Raw genomic sequence first — 18,269 nt, 5'->3', positions numbered from 1 at the left:
ATTAATTAATAGAAAAGCATTAATTAATAGAAAAGCGTGGCAGAGCAAGTATTTAGTCCCTTCTCGCAAAGTGGCATGAAGGGGCAACAGTGAATTCAGTTTAAAGTCAGAGCTGTGACAAGTCTACAAAGACGTCTGTAAAGAAGGAAACCCTCAAGGACCCCCTCGCCTAGAAGAGTGATGGGCATCCTTACTAGGGAGGTGGTTTGTTAGTAGAAGGTCAGAATCCCTGGCAGATGTCCCAGTCCTGATGCTGGAGCTCGGGGCTGCCAGTCCCATAATGAGGAGGCTCAGAAGGTAGGGGAAGAAAAAGAGGAAAAAGAAGAAGCTAGGAAAATGGCAAAGGAAGAGACACCTTTGCAAACTCCTAATTCTACAATAATTATAAAAGGCGAAGGGAATGTTGCCAATAGCCAAGAGGAGAAGACTGGAGCATCAAAAATGAAAGCAATAATGACAATCACTTGGAAAATTTCAGTCTGTGAGAAGAGCCATAGGCCCATGATGAGTCTAAAAGAGGAGAGGTAACAGCATGCTAAATATGGTCGTGATGCACCTGTATTTCCAAAATTCCAAATTTTATTAATCCAAACATTGTGAGCTCTCTAATGGAGTCTTGGCCAATATTCAGTCTGAAAAATACAGAGGCAGATATTTTCCCCAGCTTTATAGAGGTATAATTGACAAACAGAAGTTGTATAGGGATTTCCCTGGTGGCGCAGTGGTTGAGAATCTGCCTGCCAATGCAAGGCACATGGGTTCAAGCCCTGGTCTGGGAAGATCCCACGTGCCGAGGAGCAACTAAGCCCGTGCACCACAACTACTGAGCCTGCACTCTAGAGCCTGCGAGCCACAACTACTGAGCCCGCGTGCCAGAACTACCAAAGCCCGTCCGCCTAGAGCCCGTGCTCCACAACAAGAGAAGCCACCACAATGAGGAGCCCACGCACCGCGACGAGGAGTAGTCCCCGCTCGCCGCAGCTAGAGGAAGCCTGAGCTCAGCAGCGAAGACCCAACGCAGCCATAAATAAATAAATTTATTTTTTAAAAGTTATATATAGTTAAGGTGTACAGCATGATTATTCGATACATGGATTTCTTACTTTGGAATAAGGAGATTATTGTTTATAAATCTGGCTAGCATTCGGGCACTTGCCAAGTTCTCTGTAACTTCTGTTTTGGTTCCTTGGTCTGCAACAGTGTGGGAGCCCCATCTGGGAGAGGAGTCATCCATTCCGCGAGATGTCACATCAGTCTTGTATGGGGGTGTGTGAAACTCAAAACAAAATCCGAGGTGGCATCTAGTTGGCAAATCTACCCATGAGCCATCCAGTGAGTTTGGGAACATGAGAGAACAGGGCAATTCTTAGGATAACGAGGCAAAGTGGTGGGCCAAAGTGACTGACCGTGGGTGACACTGTTGCCATGTGGGATTCATGATCCCCCATGGCCACATGTAGCTGGCACCTCCAGAAGGTCATTTGTTCTCCAGCTCATCACAGTTCTTACAGAGTGAGTTCCTCTGAGGTTTTTTGGGGGGGTTTTGGGGTTTTTTTTTTTGCGGTATGCGGGCCTCTCACTGTTGTGGCCTCTCCCGTTGCAGAGCACAGGCTCCGGATGCGCAGGCTCAGCGGCCATGGCTCACGGGCCCAGCCGCTCCGTGGCATGTGGGATCTTCCCGGACCGGGGCACGAACCCGTGTCCCCTGCATCGGCAGGCGGACTCTCAACCACTGTGCCACCAGGGAAGCCTCTCCTCTGAGTTTTTATGACTGGCCTGCCTTATCATTGTTTGGACTTGTGACCCAGATTGTGTGTATGTGTGTGTACACACGTGTGTATATGTGCTTTCATATAAGTAATTTTATGCATTTTGGATCTTTCAATAATATAAATACGCTCAACTTTATGGGTTAACTAATTCCAAGAGCTGATCTATAGAAATGAGGTTCCACTCGTCCTTCCACAAGAATCTACTTGTTCAAAGAGCATGAAATTTAAGAGGAATAATTATGCTTTACCAGCTCTTCATGCTATGCCTAAGAGAGAAGCCGTAATTACAATAGCTACAATGAATAATTCTGGAATGTCAGTTTCAGAAGGAAAAGCCTGCTGCTTTTCTGGGCTGAATTCTGGAGGAAATTCCTCACTGAGAGGATAGCTCTGATTGCTCTCCAGTATGAAAAGAATTCCCCTTAGAGAAAACTGCTGGCCCTATTGCTTTCTCTGGGGATTTTTGCTCCTTTGCCTAAACTAGCAGGAGCCTAAACTGTGCAGCATCTTTTAGGAAACCTGACAGGGTGAGGGAGTAGGGTTAGCTTATGTTCCACTGGGAGATGGAAGAATCCAAAGATACAGCTTACGTATTTGAATACATGATAGCAAGCAATGGAGCCTGATTACTGTCTCTTTTTTTAAAATTTATTTTATTGAAATACAGTTGATTTACAATGTTGTGTTAATTTCTGCTGTACAGCAAAGTGATTCAGTTTTTATATATATATATATATATATATATATATATATATATATACACATTCTTTTTCCTATTCTTTTCCATTATGGTTTATCACAGGATGTTGAGTATAGTTCCCCGTGCTATTACAGTAGGACCTTGTTGCTTATCCATTCTATATATAATAGTTTGCATTGAGCATGATTTCTCTTTCTTGCTCCTAAAATTTCGACCAAGTTGGTCTTCTGCACGACTTTTCTAGACAGCATGCTTGCAGCAGCCAATGACAGAGATGTTAACCTGAGGGAAATCTTAGTTTCTGTGTCCCTGAGATCAAAACAGATTAGCAGAAAGAGCATAGGTTTGGGGGTCAAGACAGATCTGGATTTGAATCTGGTTCAACCTTGCGCAAGTTGTGTATACCCTCCAAACCTCGACTTCTTCATTTTCATAATGAAAGTGTCAACCCTACGCATAGTTTGTTGAGAGGAGCATTTGATAGGTTAATGGGAGTAAACCCCTGGTATGTGGCAGTTGACAAATTCTAGTTCTAAACTCATGTTACCAGAGCTCATAACTTCCCGTCCGAATTCTTCTGTTGCCTCCTTTTTTTTCCATTCAGCAAATATTGCTTTAGAACTCATCACTCACTAGGTACTCTTTTAGGGACTGAGAATTTGAAGATGAACAGACGTGATTATTCCTGGAGCCTCCGTGAAGTTACAGATTGAAACATGATTCTACATGCTACCTTATGGGTCACAGTGAAATGCTGCAGAGCCCGGTTAAGGGAGCAACTGATTCCACACGAGAGAGTAGAGGGGCTGGGAGAGCCACAGAGGGGACACTTTGTACTGAGCCACAAAGAACTGCAGGTTTGCTGAGTGGACAGGTAGGGAAAGGACATTTCAGCAGGATTAACCCCAGGGGCCAAGACCAGGAGTGTAAAGGAGCTCTCAGCTCTGCTGCCATGATGGAAGGCACAGTTGGCCTGACTTTCAGGTCAGTTTTTGCATCTTCCACGTGGGCAGGAGATGCAGGCTGCCTCTTTGTTTGAGCAGCTGTTGTTTCTCTGTGTTTCTGTCATGAGTCACGACCCCAAAAACTTGATGTTAGGTTGGCATTTGTTACAAAGAATCCTCGTCATCCAGTTCAGCAGATTGCTCACCCCCAATTGGTCCATGATCAGATGATAAGCGGAGCCTCATCTTGGGAGGAAACTCTGTGACTTGAGTCACCAGTGCTCTTACAGAGCCTGAGATCAGCACACAAATAGGCTTGAGGGTTTTTTTTGTTTGTTTGTTTGTTTGTTTTTCTTGCGGTACGCGGGCCTCTCACTGTTGTGGCCTCTCCCGTTGCGGAGCACAGGCTCCGGACGCGCAGGCTCAGCGGCCATGGTTCACAGGCCCAGCTGCTCCGCGGCATGTGGGATCTTCCCGGACCGGGGCACAAACCCGTGTCCCCTGCATTGGCAGGCGGACTCTCAACCACTGTGCCACCAGGGAAGCCCATTGTTTTTGTTTTTTTAAAGATGTTCATCTTTTTTTTTTTGGATATTCTAGGTCCTTTAATTATCACATAAATTTTGCTATCACCTTGTCAGTTTACACACAGTCACACACACACATACTACACACATGGCTTGCTGGAATTTTAACTGGATTTCATTGAACCTATAGACCAATTTAGAAAAAATCGATAACTATATTGAGTCTTCCAATTTATGAACATGGAATATCTCTGTCCATTTACTGAGGTGGTCTTTAATTTTTCTCCAGATAAGTTTTCAGTGTCAAGGCCTTGCACACTTTTCAATAGATTTATTCCTAGGTATTTAATATTTTTCATGCAGTTACAAATGGTATTTTTTTTTAATTTGTGAAATTTATTTTCTTATATAAATTATGTATTTCTCTGGGCAGACAGCCTTCACCTTATTGCACGAATAGCCCAAGAGGTGTTCATCTTTCTTGTCTTTTCTCTGTAATGTCTGAGCCATAAGGTGCTCCTAGACCTAGCAGGGAACAGTGATTTGACAAGAAAGGGAGTGGGCCAGGACCACAGGACACCTGATTAGCCCTGGAAAAGTTAACCTGGCCTCCTACAGGGGAATTCGGGAATCTGCACTGAGTATGGGTTCTAGGTTTTAATTTTTATTTATTTATTTATTTGACATATAATCGATATTTTAGTTTTAAGTGTACAACATACTGATTTGATATATGTATACCTTATGTGACGAACTAACCGCAATAAGGTTGGTTCACAAGACTGTATTGTATATATGAAGGCTGCTAAGAGAGTAGATCTTCAAAGTTCTTTTCACGAGAAAAAAAATTTTGTAACGGGGTGCTAGGGTTTAGATTCTGCATGATCTGGCCCCCACTAGCCTCTCCGTTCTCATTTTTCACCACTCCCCCTCTCACACTCCATGGGCCAAACTGACAAAATTCTGGGAACACGCCGGCTTCTCTCTCACCCTCGCCTGTGTTGTGATAGGTTGCCTGATCAGCTCATATCCATTATTTGGGCTTCAATTTAATTTTCTCTGGGAAGTTTTCCCTGATCACTCGATGCTGGGTTGAGTGCCCTCCTTCCATGTTTATTTATTTATTTTTTTTGGCTTTGCCTCGGGGCTTGTGGGATCTTAGCTCCTTGACCAGGGATTGAACCTGGGCCCTCTGCAGTGAAAGTGCAGAGTCCTAACCACTGGACCACCAGGGAATTCCCTCTCCTTACATGTTTCAAAAGCACCTATCCTATCCTACAGCCCCCATACTGGATGGCAACAGTCTTCTCAAATGCCTTTCGCCTTGAGTCAGCCGTGAGCTCCCTCAAGGCAGGGGCGATGCTTCTCTGTTGGTTGCATCTCCAGTGTTCAGCACAGTACCAATAACGTAGTTGGTGCTGAATATCTGCTTATGAAATGAATGAATGCATGAATGAAAGCATTCAGGCCTTCTGTCTTCAGGCAAGGAGTCACACGGATTACCCCTGGACCTTTCTGATTTACAGACAGGAGCTTGATAAAGCTGGCCTTTCACTGCTTCCAGAAATGCTGGCTCCTCGAAACAATCAGACCCTTATTCCAAAAAACCCCCGATGGGGCAGGATGGGGGCAAAGACGGAGAGATGAGTCTTCAGTCCTCAGAGCCTCTTTAGAACCTTGAGGAGTCATCGTTACTCATTTCCAATAAGAAAATAATCAAGATCCCATGATGTGAGAATAGTCACAAAGGTAGAGTCTAGTTTACGAGGTTTGGGCAGGAGACATGAGCTAATGAGTGGTCCCTTCCTGCAGCCTGCCCGCGTCTGTCTCTGCCTTTGAAATTCCAGGTTGAACAGACCCTGCTCTTGATTCTCCCAGTTTTTATAGAAACAGTAAGGTATGGCTTTAAATTTGCTTTCTCCCGCGGAAGCTAATTTCGTATTTGGAGAGAACAAGAGCGAAGGCCAGCCCTGGATGTCTGCTATTTATACGATCATAAAAAAGACAGATCCGGCTCCTGACGTTACTAAATTGTCTTTGGGAAAGGAGCTAAGAGGGCACTGAGATGTGCCTCTGCCGTGGCGGGGATAAAGCTGAAATTGTCTCAAAGTCATCCCAGGTCCTGGGGCCTGGGAGGCTGCTCTCTGCTCTGCGCCAGTAGTGGCTCCTCTGCCTTCCCCCGGAGCTTTCACATAACGTGGCTTCCTCTGAGGGCACAGAAGTAGCTTTGCTTCTTTGAGGCCATCTCTCTGCAGACAGTTTGGGCCAGGAATAGCTTCTTTTTATTGTTATGATTGAGCCATATAATAATCCCAAAGAGGCAAGGACAATAATTGTGTTGTGACTGCTGTACCGTCTCTCTCTGCCCGAGGGATGGGGAATTTAAGTCTGCTTTTCTTAATTGTTACCTGCCAGGTATTCTCTCCTGCCTGAGCTGGCATCTCCCTGCCTTGGCTGCAGAAGACAGGAGGTTATGAATTCGTATAGGCTGCTGCCCCTCGGATGATGAGAAGTCTGGAGCAGGGAGAGAAACGCACCCTAATGGGAAAATCCACTCTGGGAGTTCCTGTCTAGCTCAGAGCCTGTCCGTGCAGCCTCATGCCAGGCGATGAGGTACAGCCAGTTCTCACTCTTCTCAGGAGATATGTGTTACAGAGTCGCTGTGAACACCGCACTAGCAAATACTGAGCCACTGTTCCTACGGGACGTTCAGGGTTAGCTTCCTGGGAGCCTCTGGTCACATTGTTGTCATCAAATAGTCAGTCTGTAGCTCTGTTTTTTGTGTGTTTCTGTTTAAAGACACTTTAATACAGATTTCTGATTCATTAACATTGGATTTACAGCCACCAGGACTCATGCCTGAGCAAAGCTTATCACACACATAAGGCACATCACAGCCTTCTTGTGCTTAGGAACATCAGACAGCACTTTGGGCCTATGCTGGGGGGGTGCATCTTAAACAGCGAAATCACCTCCAAAGAGCCCCCAAATATGGACAATGTAGCACTGAGTAGGCTGCAGTGTGAGTTGAAATGAGGCAGAGCATCTCCTGGTCCCATCTCAGCTGGGAACTTGTCCATCGAGTGACTCAAATTTTTCTTAGCTCTGCACATGTCCACAGAGGACCCCCAAAGCTCCACAGGTATTGCCTTTGAGGTTACAAGTATGTTTTTAGCGAACAGGCGAATTCACAAATCCAGAGTCCGTGAATAATGAGTGACTGTAATTGGAGGCATGGCTCGGAAACAGCCTTCTCTAGTGCACTTCTGCCCCATCTCTGCACCCAGCCCTGGCCCTCAAGGACCCCACGCCCCCTTCCCTGGGCCCCTGGCCTCTGAGGCTGGCCCGTGGCTCTGGTCCTATGCCCGGGTTCTGTTTTGTTCCCAAGAGCGAACAAAATCTCCAGCGTTGGGACCTGGTACTTCTTTGGCTGCATGACTGCGCCTCCCTGTCTAGGTCACTTGCCTGCAAAGTGTTGGTCCAGCGAGGACCTTGGCCTTGTCTTGGCCAGTCTTCCTCAGGGCCTGGAGTGGTGGCCTGGAGCGAGGACCAGCACGTGAGCACAAGCAGCTCACTGCAGGCTTCACTGACCAGTGGAGCCCTTCTGATACCCAGTGGTCATGGAGTGTGTGCACAGGTCTGCTGGGCACCATGGTGGAAGGACACGGCCCCGCCCTCAAGGTGTTCACAGCCCAAAGCTGAGGCGAATGGATGGTTAAAATATAGTGGTACATGCTGCCATCCAGGTCCGCCCAGGACGCTCTGCAGTCTGCATCCTTGCCATCCAAGTCCCTTTGTGGACCTCTCTCCCAGACACTTCCACCAGCGTAAATCAATCTGTTATTTTCTTTTTAAAATATGTTGTTTTCCTCCTCATTTTTCTTCTTTGCTTCTTGGCACTCTCACAACTGCCTAAACCTGAATGAATCCCCGCCCCATTTTCCATCAATTCCTGTATCCTGTGCACTCCCTTCCTCTCTGTCTACACCACTCCCACCACCCCGTGTGCCTGGAGGATTAATAGCAATTACGTTGCACTCTGTTTGCCGCAGACCAGCCAGAGAGAGACATTTAAAATGCAAATGAGTCCAGATCCATAATCAATAGAACTTTATATGGAATATTCTAAAGGCTGACATCTCAACGAACAAAGAGACTATTGATGTTTTATTGCCTCAGTCAAATACTTAGACCTTTTAATGGATCCTAAATGCTTCACATGACACTACTGTGACCTCTTTAAAATGTATGTCATCCTCTTCGATGAGGGCATTTCTATAAATATCTTTAGCTTCTGTAAATCCTTTTATATTGTGACTAAGTTAAAAAGAACATGAATACTTCTTTCAAAATAACCAGGAAAAAAAAAAACCAGGATGCACTAATAAACCTTATTTTTTATTGTAATTTATATATTTTAGAAGATTGCAAAAATCTTTTCAACGTCTATGTGTATCTAACGTAAAGAATGCCATATTTTTTTAGGCACTCCACATATTTTCTCATTGGATTCTTACAACCCCAAGAGGCTTATAGATGAGTCAATAGAGGATCAGAGAGGTTAAGTACCAAGCACATAATTACACAGCTGCTTGAAGTTGGAATCCAGTCCATATCTGCACAGCTGTCAGAAAAGATGTCAGGATTCCTTTGGGAATGACAACCTGAATGTGAGAGCACTCAAGTCCTGCAGGGCTGCCCTTTATTCAACGGGAATGAAGTTCAACCTCAAAGTTTTATGTGGTTTGCTAGCCTTGTATCATTCAGTGGTCCACTGGAGAAGCAGAATAAGGATACACACACACACACACACACACACACACATATTCATGCACACACATAGGTATGGAAACACACGTAGATATATATGTATATTCATACATCTATATATAGTATATATGTGTATATAGCTTATATGTGTACAGATGTGTATATATTATATATGTGTGTACCTGTCTATCTATCTATCTATCTAGAAATTTATTACAGAGAATTGGCTTGTGTGATTGGCTGGCTTAAGCAAGTGCAAAGTCTGTAGGGCAGGACGTTAGAACGGGCGGATTACTTTAGGCTTAAACCCACAAGCACAGGCTGCAGCTCTCATCCACTGGCAGAAGTTCTTCTCGCCTGGGGAAACCTCAGCCCTACCTTTCAGACCTTCCTTCCCACTGGTTCATTCATCCCCTCCCCTCCCCTTCCCCCACCCTCCCCCACTCAGTTTATCCAGGACAAACTCTTTCTTCAAGTCAGCTGTTTAGGGGGTTTGATGACATCTGTGCCATACCCGCACACCAACACAGGGACTTGGGTTTGACTGAATATCTGGGACTATGGCTCAGCCAACCTGATGCACACAAATAGCCCTCCCCGTGCCCAGCAGTGGCTTTTCCAGGAGCAGCAATGATAAGTGAGACTTACTGGCAGGGGGCCTTCACCTTTCGAAGTTTGTAACTTTGGCTTCAAGGGCCACTGCCTTTCCTCTGACTCCCATCTAACTCAGTGGTGTTCTTCCAGGGGCGGCTTTGCCCCGTCCCAGGGGCATTTGGCAATGTCTGGAATATTTGCGGTTGTCACAGCTGGGGTGATGCTACTGTCACTTCATGGGTAGAGGCCAGGGATGCTGCTTACGGCCGTGCCATGCACAGGACAGCTGCTTACAACAAAGATTCGCTAGCTTCAAATGTCAGTAGCGTCTGGGCTGAGTAACCTGCCCTCACCAAGAAAGCCAGTGTAATTCGAGGTCCTCCTGTGTGAACTGTGCTGGAAATGCACAGACTTAACCAATCCTTATAGACCGAGGATGATTAAAATTGCTTTTTAAAATTTTATTTGTACAGGTGAGGAAATAAAAGCCCAGACATCTTTATTGCCCAGTTTTGGTGCTCCTTTGGAGAGACCAGGATCTGAACCTGAGTTTCTCTGAACCCGAAGCCTGTTCTTTCCCTACCACCTACTCTGTGACGGCTGTTCCCCTTCAGATTTTCTCCTGCACCTGGGGGCGGCTTTGACCTTCAGTCCTGCCTTTTGCGGGCTGCCTTGTAGTCATAGCTCACATCTCAGGGCAGATGTCAGAGGTGAGAATGTAACAGACCAGGGAGGGCGTTTGGCACAGTGCTTCAGAGCCTCACACATGGGGCCGAGGGTCCTGGGTGTGGTTCCGGCCCTGAGGCTGGGCCAGCTGGTAGAGCTTGCTGAAAGACGGGTCTTGAGGTGCAAAATGGGGAACCATTTGGACTTCCTTCTGCTGAGATTTAGACAAGAATATGCATGGAAAGCCTTTAATACAGAGTACACAGTAAGTTCTGATAAAACTAACACCTTTCGAGTGTCTACGCTGGTCTGACCTCTCACTTTCCAAGAGGGATTCAACGGCTCAGGTTTCACCATTTTCAAATCTCTCCACAGCCTGGGCCAGGTGTAGATCCTGGGGTTACCTGCCACTGGCCCGCTGAGGTCTCTCAGCACTGTGGACCCCAGTCAGCAAGACTCTCAAACAAAATTATTCCTGAACGTTCCAAAATTCAGGCAATGTGATATTTTTACCCTTTGGGCAAGATTGGGGTGGTGAGAAACATGGTGACGCCTTAAAAAGTTGCCTCAAAATCTTCTTTTTATTTTGGAATAAGGCAGGGATAAAAATAAAAACAAAAGCACACCTATATATACAAATTTTAAAAACCTTTCCATTATAAACAGTGTTGCTGATAAGAAACAGCATTTTAAAATTGTCTGACATTTCTTTCATCAGAGATGCCTTTCAAACAGGCTTTGGGCAAAGTTCCCTTTATCTTGTTAGCCATTAGAAGTAGAACGTTTAGCTTATATAGTTATTTTCAAGTCACCAAATATTCCACGTCGTCATCTCACTTGATTCTAACAATAGCATAAATTAGGGTAATCCGTAGGCGTTTGTTCAGTGCGCAGTGCGTGCGGGGCCCGTGTGCGGGGTGAGCAGGTCCTGGTCCTGCAGTTGCCCACAGTTTGGTTGCATCAGTGATTATAACACAGTGAGGGGCGTGTTCTGAAAGGGGGACCGTGCAGGCTGCTCGGGGATCCCGAGGAGGGATCTGAAATCAGACTCAGGGAGGTGTGCGCACGTGTGGGGTGCTGGGTTCTGGGGAGGTGAAGATGTTTGAACCAAATCCTGATGAGCAGATGTGATTTGTGAGACAGAGGGCGCACGGAGGGTCAGGAGGAGAGCGCTTTGGGCGGAGGCGGAGCAGCTCGGACGCTGGCGTGAGGGCTGCAGCTGCTCTGCCGGGGACCAGTTTAGCGTGGAGGTAGGAGGTGCCCGATGTGCAGGGGACGAGAGCCACGTGCTTGGCCAGGGCCAACCCAGGCAGCTCCTTGTAAGCCCTGCCGAAGGAGTTTTGTTTTTTCTGAGGGCGTTGGAAGGGCGGTGAGGGTTTTCTGCAGAGCTGTGACCGGGGTGCTGTGGGGAGGAGCGATTTGGGGTGATGGAGGTGGAGGTTGTGGGAATGGGGTGCTCTGGAGACAGAAGACCCCTAGATGTGTCATGTCGCGGTGCTGCGCGCGCTTCTGTGTGCATTCTGTCCCTCTGCGCTTCCAGCCGCTGGCGTCTTCTTTTCTTCCCCCTCTAAGACTCCCTGTTCGCTCTGCAGAAATATAAGTTCTTTTTCTTCCTCACTGAAGTCACTAAAGGCCTCTGAGTTGAGAAGGCGCCCCCGCCCCTGAAGGTGGGATGTTTTTCTAGTGCAAAGCGAAACTGCTGATATGCCACAAGCCACCTAGAATAGCAAAGCCTGGTGGCTCCTGAGGAGATGCTGAGCGAGGCCCGGGGCTCACATTTCTTGATTCTTCTGTGAACGTGGAAGAAACTCAAAGCGACAGCAGACTCTTCAGAATTCTAGGCTTGTGGCCCAGCACAGCCTTTCTGGATGGACCCAGTACCCTCCCCTCTGCGGTTTCCCATTGCCAGGGGCCTCTGATCTCCCGGAACCAGAAGGGGTCCACTCATGACCATGACAGTGGGGCTCTCCATCTCCTTTGCATGTCAGCGAGGGCCCCGCAGAAGAAGAGAAGGAGAAGGGACTCATGATTAGAAGTCTTGTGTGTGTGCACGTGTGTGTGTGCACAGGCGGGCGTGCATGCACTGCTCCACGTGTGACTGTTTGTGTCTGTGAAGCAGTGGACGGAGCAGGGACTGGTGCCAGGCTGCCTGGGTTCGAATCTTGGCTCTGCCCCTTACTCGGTGTTAATATTGCAGTGACTTATTCAACCTCACCATTCCTCCATTTTCTCATCTGTGGAACGGGGATAATAATCACACCAAGATCATGTGGTTAGTAGATATGGAATGCGTGCATGCACTCCGTGAGTGCTAACCCTTCCTCTCCTGTGTGCTCACTCGTGAAGCCCTGTGCCCTTTCTGGTCGTGCCTGTGTATGTGCACATCTGTCTGTACAAGAATCTGGTTTCTAGAGTCAGAGACGTGGTTTTGAATCCTGGCTTTTCTAGGGACTACATGGGTGACTTTGGAGAAGCTACTTAATTCCTTAAAGCCTTGCTTTACTCATGTGAAAAATCAGCCTGATAACAGAACTATCGTATAGCTGCTATGAGGATTAGCTATGATGATACGAGTGAACTGGCTAGGACGGCGCCTAGCTTAATAGAATTCGTTGTTACCATTGTCATTATTATTATGATTGTTAGTGTTTAGGTACATTACTCCACTTTATGTTGCTCATTCATTCAGGAACCACCTTTCTTTGTCTTATACTCTCTTGCTTTATCTTCTGGAGGCAGTGCTTGGGACACAGGTAAATAGCAGTTTATCCTTTCCCTTACACAACTCCAATCATGGTCACTTAAGCTCCACGGCAGACCTCTGCAGGAGGAGTTACTTTCTTAATTTTCCAAAATAGAATATTGAGGCTGAGTGTTGATGTCTTCTAACTAATTGGAAATGCAGCTAGAATTCAAACCCAAGACTTTTGACTGTAGATTCTTTCCCTGAAGACACACCTAGGCTCATCCTAACGGATGGCAATTATCAAGTGTTTTACAGTTTACGAAAGAATTTAACATCTATGATCCTAGTTCTGTGTCTTTGCCAAGAATCTTGGTGATATACTCAGGGCATGCATTAATGATTCTTCCTACAGATGAGGACACTGGGCCCTAAGGGATGTGAGTGGCCCAGGTTTTGCAGTTGGCAGAGGGGAGAAGCAGGGACAGCCCAGGATTCTGGACTGTGCTGCCTCCTTATGGGGTGAATTGTCCACTGGTCTCTTCTTGAACTCTGGAACCCCTTCCTAAATGAGACCCCAGTCTGATACTTAGCTGCGAGCCTCTCCCACAGCTCCCTTGTTGGACTGAGGAGAGGGCCGGGAGAGAAGCCTTTTCTCTCCTGCAGACTCTCACTTTGGCCGACTCTTTCCTGATGGTTTCCTTCCCCTCATCCAGCGTGAGGAGCCAGAAAAAGCTGATTCCACCCTCAGCTGTGCATGGACCCATTTGGCACCAATGGACTCTGAGGTCCTCCCTCCATCATGGGCCTGCCAAAGAGATTGACATCAACTTGGCTGGCATGGCCTCTCCAAGCCCTCCGGGACAAAGGATGGAGAGCATTCTCCTGTCTTTCCAGACTGCTGAAGCAAAGGCAGGAAATGAAATGAGCCTGCAAATATGCTGTTTGGAAAAGCCTTGAGGTTCTGAAAAGTCAATAATGCCAGGGCAAGAACTATTCTCGCCTGTGGAGTCCCACTCTGTCGGGCAGCTAATGAGAAGGGCAGATAATATAACAGAGAGGAAATTGCCTCTGGACTCAGGGTCATTTCTTTGGCTTTGGGCTCCAGCAGCCGCCGGCGCTGCTGCTTTTTTCAAGTGGCATGCTACGGTATCTCCTAGGGAAGCGTCAGGAGAGTCGACACTCATTAGAGCTCTTTTTGATGAGCCAACAGCTGGATTTGGCAAGAACACGTTAGCATATGAAATCAGGCAGAAGAAGCCTTTCAAAATTTTTAAAATGCTCTATTTTGTTGTGAAATAAACTCATCACATTGATTTCACGTGTGGGTACAATTTGAAGGTAAGGAATTGGCAATTTTGAGCACCTACTGTGTGCTGAGAGATTTCTTTATAGTGTCACCATTTTATTTCATGAAAGATTTTGTTCTCAGAGTACATGGCCATGATTAGAGAAATGCTAAGGTTAAGTTAACCCATTTGGCAAGAAACCTAGATCAGCAAAAGTGCTGACTGATGAGAGAAGCCTAGAATGGATGGTAGAGGAGGGACATGATGAGTATCAACTATGGCCTTGGGCTCAGCTGTAGTAGTGAAGACTGCACCTGGCCCAGCACCCCACTAACTCTCTTCTTTTAAGACATTTTCATTACTCTTCTGAAGAATTAGTTTTAAGATTGAGTCAACTTAATGTGAGGCATGGCCGGATCTGAGTTGTGCAAGAAATGGGCTGGCACAGACCCTGTCTGTGCTCACTCCATTCCCTCGGATCCTTACCTCTATTTGCTGCAAGCAGCCTGACTTCCAATGACCAGCATCTGTATATTTTGTCAACGGTGGAAAAACCCAGTTTGCCTAAGAATCTGGTGGGTTGGAATTTCCTGGGAATTATGTCCTCACAAGGAAAGCCCTTAAACTATGATTAATGCATGTGGGAGTATAAATACCTCAGCTCTCTTGCCTCTTTGCCAAGATAATTCTGAGATTGTTTTTCTGTCATTTTCGATAGCTTATCCAGAGGATTAATCTCTAATAGCCCACATTAGAAGCTGGCTTGGAAACACAATCCTTACTGGCCACTCTTCTTTCCCTGTATCGTGTTCCTCCTCTCTTGTGTTCCTTTTGCACTAACAATAAACTGCTTTCTCTTCAGCCCATTGCTTAAAGCATCAAATTATAGTTCACGGGCTAAATCCAGTCTGTTAGCTGGTTTTGTATATAATGTTTTATTAGGACACAGCCATGTCACTTCCTTTATGTTTTATCTATGGTTGCTTTCATGCTACAAGGACAGAGTAAGTTGAAGAGTTGTGACAGGGACAGTATGGCCTGGAAAGGGGAATATATTTACTAGAGAAGTTTGCTGACTCCTGGTTAGAGTGTGCTTCAGCGGGGGACCCAAAGTATTGGGTTGGCCAAAACATTCGTTCGGGTTTTTCTGTAACATCTAACATCTTACAGAAAAGCCCCGAATGAATTTTTTGGCCAAGCCAATAAAACGTCATCTCTAGGGTACGATGGGAGAAGAAAGTTGAGGGGTTACTGAAACTGGAAGGGGGTGGAGTTGTATAGAGAAGACTTCCTTGAAAGAAGTAGAGACTTGTAGTGGAGAGATCTGAGGTCACTGTTCAAGGAAACACCTGGGGATATATTTACCCCAAACTCACTTCCTGATTCTTCTTGGTGAAAGCATAATTATCGTCAAGGCCTTTTTTTTTTTTTGGCTGCGTTGCTGCACGCGGGCTTTCTCTAGTTGTGGCGATCGATGCGCAGGCTTCTCCTTGTGGTGGCTTCTCTTGTTGCGGAGCACGGGCTCTAGGTGCGTGGGCTTCGGTGGTTGTGGCACGTGGGCTCAGCAGTTGTGGCTCGCGGGCTCTAGAGCGCAGGCTCAGTAGTTGTGGTGCATGGGCTTAGTTGCTCCACGGCGTGTGGGATCTTCCCGGACCAGGGCTCGAACCCGTGTCCCGTGCATTGGAAGGCAGATTCTTAACCACTGCGCCACCTGGGAAGTCCCAAGGGCCCTTTTAATATACCACCTGGTCCTGGCAGCCTCCGCTCTAAGATACTGTCTCTCCCATCCTTGTTTATACAGCATCTGTTTCTTCCTTTATTCTAGCTCCGTGAGAATTGACTAGTCTTCCTCTTTGGTTCAACTGCCAGACTGAGTTTCTTGCGGGCTGGGATCAGACCTTGCTAACTGGCTAACTCCACTTAGGTGGGGGAGCATAATCTTGTTCAAGGAGTGCTCAAATAAAGCTTTCTGAATTGAATGAAGCAGCTCCTGCCACTTTTCTTCTTGGCAACCCGTGCTGTATGCACACATAGCCAGTGGGGCTGGAGAGTGTCCAGCAGCTGTGGACTCATGGTTCTTTACTACCCTGCACAAGCTAGTTGGCTCAGATGCACATGAACTTGACCCTGTGACCTTGGATTCATTATCTCTGTGTGCCAGGTCTCTGAGCCAGTCAGTTCCAGACAGATGGCTCTTCAAAGCCAGTGACTGTGGGATTTGGAGGGGCCGCTACCCAGATTGTAAACTTCCTTCCAGCTAATTCTTATTATCCCTATCCTGACCTGTCTGTGACTGTGAGGCATTTCTGGCCGTTCTATAAAAAGACTCCCTCGTCTGCAGTAGGCCAGACTGCCAGGCTTTTCCCAAACCTAGATGATAATCCAAAGATTTAAGTTCATTCTTTCCAAAAGGGCAACTTTTCAAATTTATCATGAATTCCTCTGAAATCTGGTAAGTAATGTATTTAGTTGCTGCTGATGGATGAAATGCTGATGCCATTATCATAATGCAGTACCTTATTTTTTGGCTGAAAATTATATTGGATTTTTGACATGAGGAGCAAAGTGGCAAATTGCAATAAACTGCAAGAGAAATTACTTATAATTCAGTAGTCAGAGAGTCCCCTTGGAAGAATAATAACGATAATAAAAACAGCCCCCTACTAAGTTTCTCATCAGGTCCTGGGACCCAGAGTAGGTTATGTTTTGATTACACTGCTGGGCCAGCAGATCAGATCTTGACTCCACTGATGGGCAAACATCAATCATGTTGGCACATCTGATGGAGCCAGATAGCACGTCGATTTGATGATTGCTTCGTAAAATTTATCATCCCTCCAAGCATGGCTACACATGCTAAACACCACCACCTCCTAGGACCAATGCAAAGGGTTGTGGATGGGTTTTAGACCTAGAGTTTGCCCGTTTGTTGTGCAGACATCCATATTCTGAACTCTACAGGCATTGGTCACTTTGTCTAAGGAGTGCTTGTCAGTGGTGACTTGGAAATCAGTTTCAGCACTGCTTTAATGCCCAGGTGTATGAATCTGGGCCAAATAATGGGGTCATTTCGGAGTTATTTTTCTGATTGGACTTCTTTCAAATATAAATATGCATCTCATCTTACTAAGCCCAAGTGGGAAGGGAAAGAAAACTAGATTCCTACTGCAAGGGCTTTATGTCTAGTCTCCAGACCTATAGCTCATAGAGGAGAGAAGAAATGTATAGGGAATAAAAGTAAGGGTCTAGAGACAATACACACTCACACACATACTACACACACATACATATATACATATGTATACACACATATACCAGTACACATTATACACATGCATGTAGGCACACATCTTTTTATAATTAAGCAAATGAGAATTTGGGGGGATATCATTTTAAAAACTAGGCAGATGAAATTCTGCCGGATCAGTTGTAGGAAAGGCACATTTTCTCTCACCACTCCCTCCTCCGCACATGCAACTCTGGGCATGCTTCTTTTCTGGAGGTTTTCTACCCTGCTCATACAATATATTCTTATTCTTCCAAACCATCAGATATCTGGTTTCTTCTGATGTGGTAAGGCTCTGCATGAAGATGTCCTCTGTTTCTCTTGGGCTTTGGTTTCTATTTTCCTGAGGTTCAGGGAGATTTATTCTGTCCAAGGTGTCTTTGGCCGCCCGGTTCCCACTCTCACTGCTTTAGCAGGTCTGACTCGCCATGAGTCTTCACACCATGTGAACTCCTTCCTGAGTCTGTCCTTTGGAAACACGTCAGCTACACTGAAGGGACAAAGAAGTCAGGAGCACCGACCGTCCTTTTTTAGATTTTCGTCTGCATTTGATGCCAGCTTTCTCAGATGGTCTATTAACATCTCCAAGCTTGTCGGAGCATTTCTATTTCAGTAAAACGGGAAGAACATGGTTTTATAAAAATAAAGAAAAATGCAGCCTGGGAATGCCAGCGAATCTCCCAGAGGAATCAGCACCGGGTTGTCTAATGGCTCTGGGTTTGCCTCTTCTGCTAATAAGTTTGCTGCTCCAACCAAGGCATCCTTCTGCCCTGGGCCGCGGTTTCCTCATCTGTAAAAATTAGGAGGTTAGATTGATAAGGTTACTCTGAGTTGTATAAAACAATAAAATACTTTAAACCTCTGGTGATTCAAATTCAAATTCAGATCAGCTTTTCTTGGTAGTTTTGACTCCCGGCGAGCATGCAGTCCACCAAGAACCTTGGGCGAGCCTGGAGAACTCTGCAGTGGCCACACGACCTGCTTAAGAAGGGAGGAGGGGGATGTAAATTCACACCAGCCATGCACACCGGAGCATTT

The 18,269-nt window shown here is 46.2% G+C and overlaps 1 non-coding gene across 1 annotated transcript; it reads right to left on the bottom strand.

Moving 5' to 3' along the window:
- Window positions 1-5,105: 5,105 nt before the first annotated feature.
- On the bottom strand, window positions 5,106-5,178 carry TRNAE-UUC (transfer RNA glutamic acid (anticodon UUC)). The gene has a single exon. It is a non-coding gene; the product is annotated as a tRNA-Glu (tRNA).
- Window positions 5,179-18,269: the final 13,091 nt, after the last annotated feature.

Source organism: Aethalodelphis obliquidens, unplaced genomic scaffold (genome assembly GCF_003676395.1).
Source record: "Aethalodelphis obliquidens isolate GAN/ISIS:26980383/991018 unplaced genomic scaffold, ASM367639v1 scaffold41, whole genome shotgun sequence".
Classification (NCBI taxonomy): Eukaryota; Metazoa; Chordata; class Mammalia; order Artiodactyla; family Delphinidae; genus Aethalodelphis; species Aethalodelphis obliquidens.
The sequence above is the reverse complement of the archived record's forward strand: the minus strand, read 5'-3'. Positions and strand labels throughout refer to the sequence as shown.